The sequence below is a fragment of the Sus scrofa genome, chromosome 1 (genome assembly GCF_000003025.6).
Source record: "Sus scrofa isolate TJ Tabasco breed Duroc chromosome 1, Sscrofa11.1, whole genome shotgun sequence".
NCBI classification, from domain to species: Eukaryota; Metazoa; Chordata; class Mammalia; order Artiodactyla; family Suidae; genus Sus; species Sus scrofa.
Window position 1 is genome coordinate 58,311,259 of NC_010443.5, and position 15,405 is coordinate 58,326,663.

Below are 15,405 nucleotides of genomic sequence, written 5' to 3' on the forward strand. Positions count from 1 at the left end.
TTCGTTTCTGTACCTCTGGGAAGGAATTCTCTATTGCTTTGTAAACAGTACCTTGTCACAGAATGTGTTTTTGTTTCTAAAGTGTGGATTTACTGAACAACATAGGTGATGGCCTTCAAAGTCAGCTGCCTTTAAGGGCAGTTGTATTCTGTCTTTCAAATAAGCATGTTCAGGTTTCAAGGTTTTTTTTTTTTTTTTTTTTTTTTTTTTGGCTGTGCCAAGGAATGCAGAAGTTCCTGGGCCAGGGATGGAAGCTGCACCACAGCAGCAACCCGAGCCACAGCAGTGACAACACCGGATCCTTTAACCACTAGGCCACCAGGGAACTCCAGCATGTACAGATTTGATTGAAGCCTGACAATTGCAAGTGGAGGAGAGGTTCTAAGAAGTAGACCTGTCCCTAACGTTTGTGGGGCCTGAAGCAAGAGTACAAATGGAGACCCACATACCATATGTTTAAATATTTAGATGGTATAGATCAAGGTAACAGACTGTTAAATAAAGCATGTTCTGTCCTCTTACCTTGACAAATATATCTTCATAATGACCTGGAAGGCCAGGTTTGAATTTTAGATTTCTCTGATGGTTCCAGAAAACTTACAAATCACATTTCTCCTTTTTTCCCCCCCATTACCTGATGTCAGCATGACAGTGACTAGTAACCTTCTCCATACCAGACTTTGAACACACACATCCTTGAGGTATGTTTTAAACTCTGTACCTATTTATAATATATGAATCATGTTTCTTCTCATAATACTATTGACTGTCTCTGTGAAAATGGGAACCACTGGAATAACTGAAACCTCTAAAATAGGGATATTTGTGCCTGTAATAAGTGCTTTGACACAGTGTGATTCCTTTGACAATCTAGATTTTGACCTGGTCTATTTAAACTCTGCTGGGAACATAATTTTCACATCAAACTTCCACTGTAAATTGTATTATAAGTAAAATATGTAGGTTCTGCCTCCACATTAATTTTTTTGCCTGGCACATAAATCGTTGTTTAAGATTCAAAGGAATCTTATTGGTCAAATACATCTAATAATGGGGATGATATAATAGAAAAATTTATATCCATAGAGAATGCACCTTAAGCAGTTTTATTTTATAGCTGATATTTTTATTTTTGCTTGGGTGTACGATTCTTGTTTGTCAAGACTCCACTTTCTTTGTTAAAATGTAAAATGCATATTGGGCAAACGCTCCAGGGCAATTTGCATAAAAAGTGATGACAAAGAGCAATTAGTACTTCATTATTATGCAGTGAAATGCTACTTTGCTCGAAAGTGACTGTAGTTTCTCCCCCCCACCACCCCCTTATAAATCTGGTACAGCATTGTTCTAAAAATAGTACTTAAGAAACCTCTGTTTGTAAATCAGGGTCTTTGACTTTCCACTAGAAATCCGGGGAGAAAAATGCAAGCACTAAATAAAGTTATTACCCCAGATCTTTATAATGAAAAGCAAGCACCAGAATTCTCTTAGATAAGACAGGTCAGAAGATTTTTAATGTCTCATCAAATTGGATCCATATCTTATTTTACCCCTTGGGATCAGCTTTCAAAGCAGACTCAGATCATACATTGATAGCAACAGTCGCCTCCCCCCAGCACACACTCAGAAACAGGGTCATGCCACACACGGCTACACTGCAGAGAACAAACAGTCCCTAGGTATCTCTAGTTAGGAAGGCTTGATTTTTGAGTACAGATTTCATTACCATGAAATTCCTTCAGGGCGAAAAAGAATTGCATCAAAGAAGCAGTGTGGGGAGGCAGACTTTGTAAATATTCACCCCATCACCTGTGTTACCAGGCTCTGCCTGTCCTTAATTTGCCAGGAAATGCTTTTTTTGTTGTTGTTAAAAAAAAAAAAATTTCTTGTGGAGCTGACATATTATCTAAAACTGTGTAAATCCAAATGTGCCAGCAGTGTGTGTGTGTGTGTGTGTGTGTGCGCGCGCGCATGCGTGCGTGCGTGGTGACCAAGTAATTGGATACTGGCAGGATGAGAAAGAAACATGGGGACTACCAAACCTTCAGAAAATGACCTCAGGAGGCTGGAGATGGACATGGATTTCAGTAAATTTTTTTGGAAGCCCCAAAGCAGACTTGGGGAGGAGTTGGAAGAAGGGGTGGAGGTGGGAGCTCAGTAAACACAGTCTTGTATTTGGTTCTTTCCCTCCTGGTCCTCAGTGGGCCAGACTGGATCCATGCAATCCCTCAAACCATACCCTTGGTCTGCAGGGCTCCTAGATGGCTGACCCAACCTGCTTTACTTGTATCCTAAGGGTCTCTTTACTCTGGGAAGCTGGGATTAGCCTCATCATCTGCAGTTTAGGCTCAGCAGCTCAGGGCTGTAGGGCCTGTCTCAGAGAGGAAAGGGACGTGGGGAGGCCCTTAAGCACACTGCTTCAAGCACAAGTAACTTGTGCAGTTGGATGTCCTTCCCCCAGATTTTGTTTATTTTCTTCTTTGTTCCTCTTCTTAGACCACCAGTGAAAATCCCATGAAGTCACATAGCTCATACCATTTCAAAGGTGTACTGTCCAACCTGGAGATAACTTGTGATCATTCTACATTCCATCACAGATTTATTATTCATACGATTTTCCATTAATTTTTAATGTTTCCAAGTTCCTAGTTATTTAACATATAAAGCAATTGGCCAGACATCTTCATATAGCTATGAAAAGTGGCTCTAAAGTCCCTTTGCCTAGCATCTCCATCTATTAACTAGCTGATGAGACAGTACTGCTCTCAGCCATGGTCAGGACCCCTGCCTTGGGTTCCCATACAGCACAGATCCCCATGAGTTGGATGGTTTTCCGTGAAAGAAGTCCCCAGCCTGCAATGCGATTTGGATGAGGTGTCCAAGCCAGAACCCATTTCTCTCCTTCAGGGCACTCTCCCACTCTCTATCCAGCCTATGAAGTTGACCAGATATCCAGGAGAGCTCTAGAACTCACACCCATGGGATCATCCCAGACAATGCCAGACCTATGGAATCAGGCCTAATGCAGGAGATCAGCCTGGGCAGATAGGTTCCCACTGACACTGGCCAGCAAGTTATTTCTTTTGTAATACTGCATGACAATGGACCTGTAGAATGGTGCTGAATTGCTGATTTCAGGAAATTCTCATTCACGAAGGATGAAAAAGACAAGAATTTTTACATTGGGCAATAAATAAGTACCCGCTGGTTCAAAAATCTTCACCAGTAAATACCTTATATGGGTTCATTTTCTAATAAAATCATTTATATATACAAAACCCTGCAAAATACATTTGCCTATGGCTCACCCTTCCCAGGGATAGTAGCCCTGCCCTGGGGGAACCACTGTGGGTTCTTTTTTTTTTTTTTTTTTTTTTCGGGCCACACCCAAAGCATATGGAGGTTTCCAGGCTAGGGGTCCAATCGGAGCTACAGCTGCCGGCCTACACCACAGCCACAGCAATGCCAGATGCCAGATCCAAGCCGAGTCTGCAACCTATACCGCAGCTTGTGGCAACGCTGAATCCTTAACCCAATGAGTGTGGCTAGGGGTCGAACTGGCAACCTCATGGTTCCTACTGGGATTTGTTTCCGCTGCGCCATGATGGGAACTCCCACTGTAGGTTCTTGAACAGAAGCTGATGTAGACCATGTATTTAGAAGGGGAGACACTGGAGGTGGAGAAGAGCAGGGAGAGAGCTATGGCATCCACAGGGCTAAGAGCAGCCAAGATGGTAACACAAAAGCACCTGGATTGAGAATCACTGGGTCTGGGCTTCTCCTGGCTCTGCCACTTCCCAACTCTATGTCCTTGATTTTGGTCTCTCAGTCACTCTCTACCTCAGTTTCCTCATCTATAGAATGGGAGTCTGCAATAGAATTGTCTTATGTAGTGTCCCCATACCTGACTTTTTGGCAGAAGAGGCAGAGAAGCTGCTGAGGGGGAAAAAAAAAAAAAGCTACTTTGAGCCATACCTTCCCTACCCAAGTTTCAGATTCAGGAAATCTGGGGGCCGAGGGGGATGGAGACTTAGGATTTGCTCTTTTTTTTTTTTTTTTTTTTTTTTTTTTTTGCTTTTTAGAACCATACCTGAGGCATATGGAAGTTCTCAGGCTAGGGGTCAAATTGGAGCTGTAGCTGCAGACCTATGCCACAGTCACAGCAACACCAGATCTGAGCCATCTGCATCCTACACTGCAGGTCATGGCAATGCCGGATCGTTAGCCCACTGAGCAAGGTCGGGGATGGAAGCTCCATTTTCATGGATATCAGTCAGGTTGGTAACCTGCTGAGCCACACTGGCAACTCCAGGATCTGCATTTTTTTTTTTTTTTTTTTTTAAGCTCCCAGCAGATTGTGGCACTCAGCCAGGATTGGTCTTCATTTCTCTTGGGAGTCTCCTGGCTCTTAAGGTTCAGGATACTAATGTCCCAGACTTTAATAGTTGAGGCTTTGAGGGCATTGATGTGATGCTAGTGGAGTCTCATCAGGAAAGAAATGAAGAAATATTTTCATGCAATGCTGACGCTGGTCAAAGTGATAGCTAGTGTGTGTAGCGAGGGGCCAGGTATTGTTCTGAGTGCTCCATGAACATGGCCTTGGTCAGCCCTCATGTCAGTCCTTTATTATTCATGTTCTCCAGATGTCCTAACAGAAGTCAAGAGAGGCAGAATAGCTGTCCAAGGTTAAAGGCTGGTATTATTGGCAAATTGGGTAGAGGAGCTGAAAAAGTGGGAAGGATTGAGGGTAAATCCTTGTTCTCAAGGTTGGCAGGCAGGGGACACAGTTGGGATGGATTTATGGTTTGTTTGTTTGCTTTGTTTTACTTGCTTGTTGGTGATGGTGGTGAGAGCAGAATGTGTGTCTAATGAGCTGTGACAGTGAGTTACCGATTCACTGAGAGATGTGGGGCTACCCCCCTGAGAGCAGGTGAGAGCTGGGGCTGGAGGGTGTGGATTTAGGAATCATCAGAGATGAGAGGGGCAATTATGTGAGTGGGAAGTTAGTTGACTAACCTCCAGGATTGAGAGGGAAGAATTTCCGAAGAGAACCGGCTTGGGAGGGAGGGAGAGTTGGGTGGGCACAACTCCAACATCAACTCAGCAACTCAAATCCCCAGCCACTTTGGAAGAGCTGTTCTCTTATATAGTTTGGTCAGCAGCTCAGCTTCATATTTTCATCCACCAGAATGTTCAGATCAATACTCCCAGGCCTCATGATTTACCGAACTTGAATTTCTCTAACTGCTCCATTAACTCCTTGGAAAGGTTTCTCCTCTGTTAGCACTGGATCATGATTTTCCATAAAATTTGCCCTTGAGCAAGCACTTCTCTCATCATTCTCACTAGGGAAATTGTCTTACTTCTTTCCCTCTACCGTCTCCATCCGTCCTCACTTCCTTAAGAGTGCTGTTTCATGAACCTGCATTTTGCCTGCTAATTAGTGTTTTTGAATTAAACACATTGGAACCTGAGCTTGGAATCTGTTGGGGGCTTTTGCTCAGGCCAGTTTGTGAATTTCTGATCCTTTGTGTCTGTTCATAGTTCCCCAACATAGTTATTAAATCAGGACATTATTGTCCCTCGGTTTGCATGGTGGAGACACTTTGGTGCTGAAGAGCCTGGTGCTATGTCCCAATCTCCACGTGTCCAGTCCAGTATTCCTATCTGTGGTGTCGTCTCCATGTCTCCATATGTGGTGGGCACACAGGGCACCAGACAGCCCATAATAAAATGTGAATTCACTCCCAATGCACCCCTTTGTTCCCGGGAATATTTTGTTCCTCTGATCCTCAGCTTCAGCATCATGAGAAAGCATTTGTCAAGCCCCTAGTTGCCAGAGTGTTGCACTTAGGGCTCCATAGTTCACGGGTAGGCATCATGGGTGTGATGGAGCCAGGCTCGGGGTTACGGAGCACATTGCCATGGCCCTAGCCCTCGTCCACTGAGTCCTGCAACTTGATAGGAAAAACAGTATCTTTCCAGGTATCCCCAGTGACGCTGAGTTACCTGAGAGGGGGTGGGATGGGGCTGGAAGCAGCAGTATATGCAGCAGTGGTGATGGTTTAGACAGACAACCCCCGTGACAGAAAAGAGGAGGGGAGGGGAGCAGCCTATTTTATTCTCAGGAAGCCTGAAACGGATGCTCCTGAGAGGAAGCTCCAGTGTCAACAAGTGGCACCCTTTTCAGCAGTTTGCCAGGCTGGGGGACAGCTGTGGAAGCCCCTGCAAGTCACAGTAAAAGAATAAGTGTCCACAAAGAGTTCTCGCCTGTTAGAGGCAGTAATCCAGCTTGGGGTGAAACAAACACATAAAAAAGGGCATAACACGTGATCACATACAAGACACGGACAGAATACACAGGGGTGAAACACTGTGTGCGTGTGTGTTTTACAAAAGCCCCATACTTGGCAGAGTATTGTAAGCATAAATGGGTTAATTCCTAAAGTGTTTAGGGCCGTGCCTGGCCCTTAGTGAGTGCTATATACACGAGCCTGTTGAATGAATGAATGAATGAATAGGTAAATATAGACTCAAGTTTAATTTAGGAAAACTGGGAAAATACCAAGGTAAGTGGATTTCACCTCCTTCCTCTGCCAGATTGACTGGGGCAGTCCTGGAGCAGCAGTTCAGGGTTGGAGAAGGGTCAGTGCACAAAATGTTCCTGAAAGGCTGGCTTAGACCAGCCTGATGGAGGAACGGAATTCAGCTCCAGGTACATGCCCCCTGCTGTGCGGCAGACGGACACACAGTGATACTTTTAGGACAGTTCTTGGGGATGGAGGGAGTGGGGAGATGAGCATTGTGTTTGCTTTGCTCCAGGCCCTGGGAACTTAACTTTAAAGGCAGGGACCACTAGGTCCAGGTATGTATAGGTAATGATACCTTGAAAGGATGTTTCAGGTAGAAAATTTATGAAGTCCAAAGAATTGGTTGAAAAAGCTTGAACTTGCTCTTTGTCCTGAGATTGTACAAAGCTGTGGATTTTGATGTCTTTCCTCACACAGGAACTGCTGGAAGCCTCTCTGGTCCATTACTCAGATGTAGGTGTCATTCTTGTCCTGGGCCTGTCTGCCTGTTTTTGTGGACATTGGCTTCTTGGCCACCCACCCTCATCGCTGCCTGAGAATTCTTGGTCTTTGCTGGCCAATGGTGAGCCCTGGTGCAGGATGCTTTGGCTCTCTGAATCCCTAACCTGAGCCCTCTTAGTAGGTGGTTTCTCGGGGTATATACTCTTTCCCATACTGCGGCCACAGGAGGGCAGTTTTAACACCCCTAGAAGACCCTTAGATCAGATTTCTCGATGGGCAGCCCTGAAATCCTTTCTGTATAGTGTTAGGTAGTACCGCCCCCAGGCAACAAGACTTTGGAGAATTACCACTGACTGTGCACTGGCCAAGGACAGATGACTTCCTGAACCTGGAACTCTCCTTTTCTGGGTGAAAGCACCACTGGGGTTCAAAGGGATCCCTGATGTCCAATTCCAGTCACCTAGGGAATCTTGACAAGGTCATCCTTATCTGGGACCACACCATCAGTAGAGGCTGTTCAGCCACGTGGCAGCCACTCCACAAACATCTGCCAGATTCATTGACTGGATTGTCTGCCTGCAGATACACTGGAGTCTGGGAAAGGAAGAAGGTGTGTGTGTGTGTGTGTGTGTGCGTGTGTGCGTGCGTGCGTGCGTGCGTGTGTGTGTGTGTGTGTGTGTGTGTGTGTGTGGTGTTACCACAGGAAGAGCTGCTGCACGGATTTTCTAATTCCTTCTTTGTGCCTTGTTGGATACTAGAACCCTCCTCTCTGCTACCTTTCAATCCAGACGTCTACCTTTTCTGGCTTAAAATTGACCTTTCTAAAGCTTTCCCTGACTACAACATGCTGTGATGACTTTTGCATTATTTTTGTAATCTTAAAATTTGGTTAATGCCTCTTTCAGTATTTTTATCTCCTATGTATTGTATAGTACGATGTTTAGCACACAATACACATGTAAATAGTGCCTGTGACTTAACTAGTGATGTACCCCATACATCTGATGGAGCCAATGAGCCATCAGATGGAATAAGTATTTCTGGGAAGCAAGCCATTATCCAAGGAATGATGCAAAATAGGAAAGACCAGCTCTGTCAGTTCTCTTTGGTTGCAGATATGTAGGAAGTGGTCTATGAATACTGCATTTGCCTAGAAATACCTATCAGTAAGGAAGTCTCAATGATTTTGTAGAAAAATACTGTGGCATCTGCTAAATCCTTTCCTTGGAATTGCCTCTTGGTCTCTAACGTGGAATATCAATCTCTTTGGAGCTTTCAGTTACTAGAGGGGAAGCTTCATGCCAGGGCCTAAAGGCATTTGCTAATAATGCTTGCTTGAGAATAAATGTGCGATAAGAAAATATGCTGGGAAATCCATTATTTGCCTTCATGAAGGGCTAGTTTTTGTGGACTCTTCGGAGGAGTCGTGCTCCGAGGGCAGGACATGTGTCTTAATCCCCAGCACCAGCCCAGCGCCTTCTTTGAAGGCGGCACTCAGACATTTATGGTAAATGAATGGATATTTTAATTAGCTTGGATATCATCATTTTGGTGCCTGTGAGCATGTTATAGAACATGATCTCATTTATAATAGGGAATGATTAAGCCACAATGAATTTGTGCTGTTATTTAAAAATATCACAATTTAGCTGTGTAACTGGTAACAATTTTGAATTTGTGCTGTTGGGGTGTTTGGTAAAAATGGTATAGAAATACTATTACTACTATCATATGTATGTATTACTAGTAATAATTAGTATGTATATATATGCATACACACACATACACTCACACAGATATATCACATATGCTAGGCATTGTTTTTAACAGAATTAATTCTAACAGTAACCCTGTGAATAAATACTCTCATTTTTCACCTGAGGAAGCTGAGGCAGAGAGAAATTGTGACTTTCCAGAGCTCAGTAGCAGAGGTGAGATTTGAAAGCCAGGCAGTCTAGCTGAAGAAGCCATGCTATTAACCAGTAATTCATACAGCCTCACACGCTGTTCAGAATCTATCCATACCAACAAGTACAGGCAGGGATGGGTTTCATACTCAGGTAAAACATACAAATGGTTAATTCTTTTTTATATTATTTATTTATTTATTTATTTTATTTTACTGCTTTTTAGGGCTATATCTGGGGCACATGGAACTTCCCAGGCTCGGTGTCAAATCAGAGCTGCAACTGCCAGCCTATGCCACAGCTCATAGCAACGCTGGATTCTCAACCCCCAGAGCAAAGGCAGGGATCTAACTCACATTCTCATGGATACTAGTCAGGTTCATTACCCCTAGCCACAATGGTTACTCCATAAATGGTTAATTCTTTTGTAAGTGAGCTACATGAACAATATGAAGGTGATGAGTTAGAAAGGACAAGGGAGGCCCAAGTCACTCAAAAAAAAAAAAAAACAAAAAAAAACAAAAAAAAAAACAACAAACAAAACAACTCAAGAACATCAAAAAGAAAAAGGAACAATGGCTGTTTATAATCTGCCAAACCATTAATGTGGGACAACGCACATTCTTTTCCTGGTTGAAGATAAAAAACCCTAGCAAATGGACAAAGAAGAATTGAGCATCCAGGAAAAGCTTAAATGGTGATCCTCTTAGGAGATAATAACCCGGACACATTGTCCATTATAGGTGAACGAAAATCGTAGAATACGATCTTTGAATTAACCAGGAAGTTAATTCATCTCCTTGAACTGATAAATTTCTGAGTTAAGGTAATCAGCAAGACAGGACAAAGAGGCCATTAGAGCTGCCACTTTAGAATTTCATTAGGTGAGAGAGAATGCCTTTCCTCAGAACTTACAAGAAAAATAGAGTTTTGATAAGAATCAAGGGTGGCTTTTTTGGGGCAACATTTTTCAGTAAGTTTTATTAAAATGTTGCCAGTAATAAATACCCACAAAAGTTTAAGAAAGCTTGGAAGGACTTCCTCCTACATAGTATGTAGCTCCGTTTTAGCATGTCCTGCCATTTAATCGGGGAATTGCAAGTGTTTCAGGTGTCATTTTTTTTCTTTTAAATTATAGTTGATTTACAATGTTGTGCCAATTTCTGCTGTACAGCAAAATGACCCAGTCATACATATATGCATACACATTTCTTTTCTTACATTATTTTCCACTACGGTTTATCCCAGGAGATTGGATATAGTTCCCTGTGCTGTAGAGTCAGACCTCGTGGCTTATCTGCTCTAAATGTAATAATTTGCAGGTCTATTAACCTCAAACTCCCAGTCCCTACCCTTGGCAACCACAAGTCTGCTCTCAATGTTGGTGAGTCTGTTTCTGTTTCGAAGAGAGGTTCATTTGTGCCATGTTTTAGATTCTACACACAAGTGATGTGATACGGCATTTGTCTTTCTCCTTCTGACTTCACTTAGTATGAGAATCTCTAGTTGCATCCTCAGATGTCATTTTTAATCTTTTAATTCTCCAAGTTGTTTCTTTTTTCTTTCTTTTTTTTTTTTTTTTGTCTTTTTGCTATTTCTTCGGCCGCTCCTGCGGCACATGGAGGTTCCCAGGCTAGGGGTCAAATCGGAGCTGTAGCCACCGGCCTACACCAGAGCCACAGCAACGCGGGATCTGAGCCGTGTCTGCGACCTACACCACAGCTCACAGCAACGCCGGATCGTTAACCCACTGAGCAACGGCGGGGACCGAACCCGCAACCTTATGGTTCCTAGTCGGATTCGTTAACCACTGCGCCACGACGGGAACTCCCTCCAAGTTGTTTCTAATAATACCTTTAAATTTCAGCCTAATGGCCATATGCTTTTTGAAATAATGGTACTGTCCACTCTTAGGTGTATGTACTAAAGGAGATGTCAGACTTGAAAAGCAAAAATAATCCTTTCAGCTGGGCTAAGGTCAAGACCACCCTCTGGAAGTGAGATAACAAGAGATGGGGGTCCCCGATTTAAGGGGCCAGCGTTGTGTGTGTTTTTGGCTTGGGGTACAAGCACAGGGTAGTGTCTGGAGCTTTCTTGCATCCTGCTGCAGATCCTCCTGTTAGTCCTGTGAGTCACATTCCAGTTAGTTTGAGGTTATGTTCCTGCCCCTCTGGTGTGTCCTAGGACACACAAGAGTACTGCTGTGAAGTTCTCCTTGTCTTTAGGGAGTAACTAACTCCTTATTAGTTACTATGTCACTGGCACATGAAAACACACAACGGTGGCTCCGGCCCCTTGTGATGGATGCTTCCTTGTGTCCAGACCCTTGCTGCCCCTGCTCCAAGCTCATCCCCAGCTTATGGCTGGGTAGCCTCCCCCGCCACCAGCAGAAATTGCCCTCAGATGAGGTCTTACCCTTTTCTGGGGGGCAGCCTGTACTCGATGACTGACAGGTGGGGGTACAAAGTCCTGCCTCTTGGTTTCCCTTGGGACAAGTCTGCAGGGTCATCCCAGCTTAAGAGTGTCCTTGGAATCAGGTGAGGCTTTTGTTGTGATGGAATCAAGTCCATCTCCTCCCACCAGGTCAGGCTTCCTTTACTCTCCCACAGGTGTGGTTCCCCAAAGGTCTCCCCAGTAGACTCCCTGCACCCCAGTCTGTTTCTGGGGGACCTGATCCATAGCTCTTGGCCTTATATTCTTGATGCTGGAGGATGGAGATCCACTTTGGAGCATGATTCGTAAAAACTATGATTCATTCTTTGGATGAGGGTGACATTTTTCTTATCTGCTTAAACACGCCCTCATCTCTTCCCTCCTCAATTCCCTACACACATAAGGGAGAAGCAGTTTATATTTAATGAAAAGACTTCAAATATTAGAGAAATACTTGTGCATGCATGAGTTGCCACTACAGCCTGCTCACCAGCTTGTCCATCGGCTACTGTTTAATAGGAGAGCACAAGCCACCCCCGTATCCTCTACAGCTCAAAGTGTGGGATAGTTCTTTGTACATGACATTTATACCTTGAATGATCTACCTGAAGATAAATGGGCATCGATAATGAGAATCGTAATACTATTTGGAATTTATTTACAAAGCACTTTCTGTCCATTACATTGATTTATTCCTTGGCATCTCTGAGAAAGCTTGGACATGTAAGCCCCATTTTAGAGATAGAGGGTAACTTGCTGAAGACTCTGGAGTTTGGGGAAATTTTTTCTGATAAGCCCCAGTTTCCATGATCAATCCACAGGCTCAAGCCCATCATTCAAAGAAAACACCAGAAGAGGCTCAGTGTTTCATGAAACGGCACATTCTGAAATCTCTGACACCGAGAGGAGGATGGAAGCTCAGGATCAAAGTACCTTGTTCAAAGAAGGGCAAGGTACTTGTTAAATAACTCCTGGCAACTGCTTAAGCGCTAGGCATTGTAATTGCAGAGAGCAGGAGCAGAACTAAAAATAGAGACGTGGATAGGGACAGGACCAAAGCCATCACTGTCACTCAAACTTGAATGTCATTTTTGACAGCATTTGAGTAATTTCTTCTTGGTTTTCCAGGCTAGGAATTAGTAGTCACGCTTTGCTGTGACAGTCCTAGGAGAAGGGAAGGGGCAGGATCCATTGGAGCCCTGCCCGGGAGCAGTGTAAAGAGCAGCGAGTGAGAATTATTATCAGCCTCTGCTGCCTTGTTTCTACCAAACTGCTTTTGAAGGCAAAAGCTGGCCAGCCATTCCAGCTAGCTCCAATTTCCTGAGATGTTAAAGGGAGATCTCACAGACAGGAAACCCAACCAGACCCTGCTGGATGAGAGACAGGACCTGAGAACCAGGAGGCCACCAGCAACTGAGCCTCTTTCTCCATCTCCAGGAGCTGCATAGTCTCTGTCTCAGAAGATCTCCTCTGCAGAGGAGACTTCTCATCTAAGCCAGCTTCCTCTGCACAGTCGCCCTGCTTACTCCATCTAACACAGATGCCCGTCTAGCTCTCCATGATGATCTGCAGGCTCCAGAAACCACCACTACCCACTGACCACAGTCTCTGTGTCTCTTCAAGCAAATTCTCATATGGAAGAGCCTAAGCTGCAGCCATGCAGATCCTTATCCTTAGCCCACTGTACCAGGCTAGGAATCAAACCTGCATCCCAATGCTCCCCAAACACTGCAGATCCTGTTGTGCCACAGCAGGAACTCCTAAGCCAACCTATTGGATCCCCAGGACTTTGCACAGTGCACTTAGCATCTATTGATGCTACACTAGGAAGTGGGGGGTTGCCTTCTGAACCCAGGCACAAGTCTTGATCAGGAGGCAGAGCTGTCAAAATGCCGCTCTAAGACTGATCAGTAGCCACGAGGGAGAGAGGCTTGGACCAATGTCAAGCACTGGCTTGGGGTGTGAACTTTCAAACTAGTGAGGATGTGGTAACTAAGAGGCAGAATTGAGGGGAATTTTGATTATTGGATAGAGAGAGACAGGCACCCAGGGAACCGGGCAGTTTTCACAATTTAAGCAGTTTGTTCCTCAAGAAATACTTGCTAGAGTGGTTGCTTTCCATTTTTTTTTAATAAACCAAGTATTTCATTTGTAATATTACCTGACTTTACCTTCCTCAACTGCTGCCGTAAATAGAACTCATCAACCACAAACTCTCCGGAAAATTGCCAACCTCAGCCAATAAACGGGACTCAACCACATGGAAAAAAGTGGGCAGTCATGACTCAGGCAAAGTGGCTCTGCTTTTCTGAATGGGAAAAACCTTCCATGTTTTGATCTTGACCAAGAATGGTACTGAATGTGATGCTGAGGCCTGTAAATAAACTTTTTTTTTTAATGGTACTTCAGTGTTTCCTATTGCATAACTATATATGCTTTGACACAGCGACAAATGTCAGACTCTCATCCGATCAATATAAAAGCCATCTGACAACCTGTTTTTTAGGATCTTCTATTTCACTTTTTTTTTTTTTTTTGGTAACCCTGCTACTTCAATAGTTTTTTATTTCAATTAATTTTATTTTTTATTTTTTATTTTTTACATTTTTTTGTATTACTCAAATGAATTTATCACATCTGTAGTTGTATAATGATCATAACAATCTGATTTCACAGGATTTCCATCCCACAGCCCAAGCACATCCCCCACCCCCCAAAATGTCTCCTCCAGAGACTATAAGTTTTCCAATGTCTGTGAGTCAGCATCTGTTATGGAAAGAAGTTCCGTCTGTCCTTTTTTCAGATTCCACATGTCAGTGAAAGCATTTGATGTTGGTGTCTCATTGTATGGCTGACTTCACTTAGCATGATAGTTTCTAGGTCCATCCATGTTGCTAAAAATGCTGGTATTTCATTCTTTTTGATGGCTGAGTAATATTCCATTGTGTATATGTACCACATCTTCTGGATCCACTCCTCTGTTGATGGACATTTAGGTTGTTTCCGTGTTTTGGCTATTGTAAATAGTGCTGCAGTGAACATTGGAGTACATATGTCTTTGCGAGTTGTGGTTTTCTCTGGATAGATGCCCAGGAATGGGATTGCTGGATCAAATGGTAGTTCTATGTTTAGTTTTCTGAGGAATCTCCATACTGCTTTCCACAGTGGTTGCACCAGTTTACAATCCCACCAACAGTGTACTAGGGTTCCTTTTTCTCCACACCCTCTCCAGCACTTATTGTTTGTAGACTTTTGGATGCTGGCCATTCTGGCTGGTGTAAGGTGGTACCTCATCGTGGTTTTGATTTGCATTTCTCTAATAATGAGTGACGCTGAACATCTTTTTTTTTTTTTTTTTAATTATTTTCCCACTGTACAGCAAGGGGGTCAGGTCATCCTTAGATGTATACATTGCAGTTACAGTTTTTTCCCCCACCCTTTCTTCTGTTGCGACATGAGTATCTAGACACAGTTCTCAATGCTATTCAGCAGGATCTCCTTGTAAATCTATTCTAAGTTGTGTCTGATAAGCCCAAGCTCCCGATCCCTCCCACTCCCTCCCCCTCCCATCAGGCAACCACAAGTCTCTTCTCCAAGTCCATGATTTTCTTTTCTGAGGAGATGTTCATTTGTGCTGGATATTAGATTCCAGTTATAAGTGATATCATATGGTATTTGTCTTTGTCTTTCTGGCTCATTTCACTCAGTATGAGATTCTCTAGTTCCATCCATGTTGCTGCAAATGGCATTATGTCATCCTTTTTTATGGCTGAGTAGTATTCCATTGTGTTGAACATCTTTTCATGTGTTTCTCAGCCATCTGTATGTCCTTTTTGGAGAATTGTCTGTTTAGATCTTCCGCCCATTTTTTGATGGGGTTGTTTGTTTTTTTGGTATGGAGCTGCAGAAGTTGTTTATAAATTTTGGAGATGAATCACTTGTCAGTTGATTCACTTGCAAAGATTTTCTCCCATTCTGTGGGTTGTCTTTTTGTGTTGTTTAGGGTTTCCTTTGCTGTGCAGAAACTTTGAAGT

The 15,405-nt window shown here is 43.5% G+C and overlaps 1 long non-coding RNA gene across 2 annotated transcripts in view; it reads left to right on the plus strand.

Moving 5' to 3' along the window:
* Positions 1-15,405, plus strand: part of LOC110260365 — a 73,919-nt gene that overhangs the window by 22,254 nt on the left and 36,260 nt on the right. The window contains exon 3 of one of the 2 annotated variants that reach the window (XR_002343550.1): positions 645-3,317. The exons of the other annotated variant lie outside the window; for it this stretch is intronic. This is a non-coding gene — a long non-coding RNA (uncharacterized LOC110260365). Of the gene's footprint in view, positions 1-644; positions 3,318-15,405 lie in introns of those variants that run through there. 2 annotated transcript variants of the gene reach the window in all.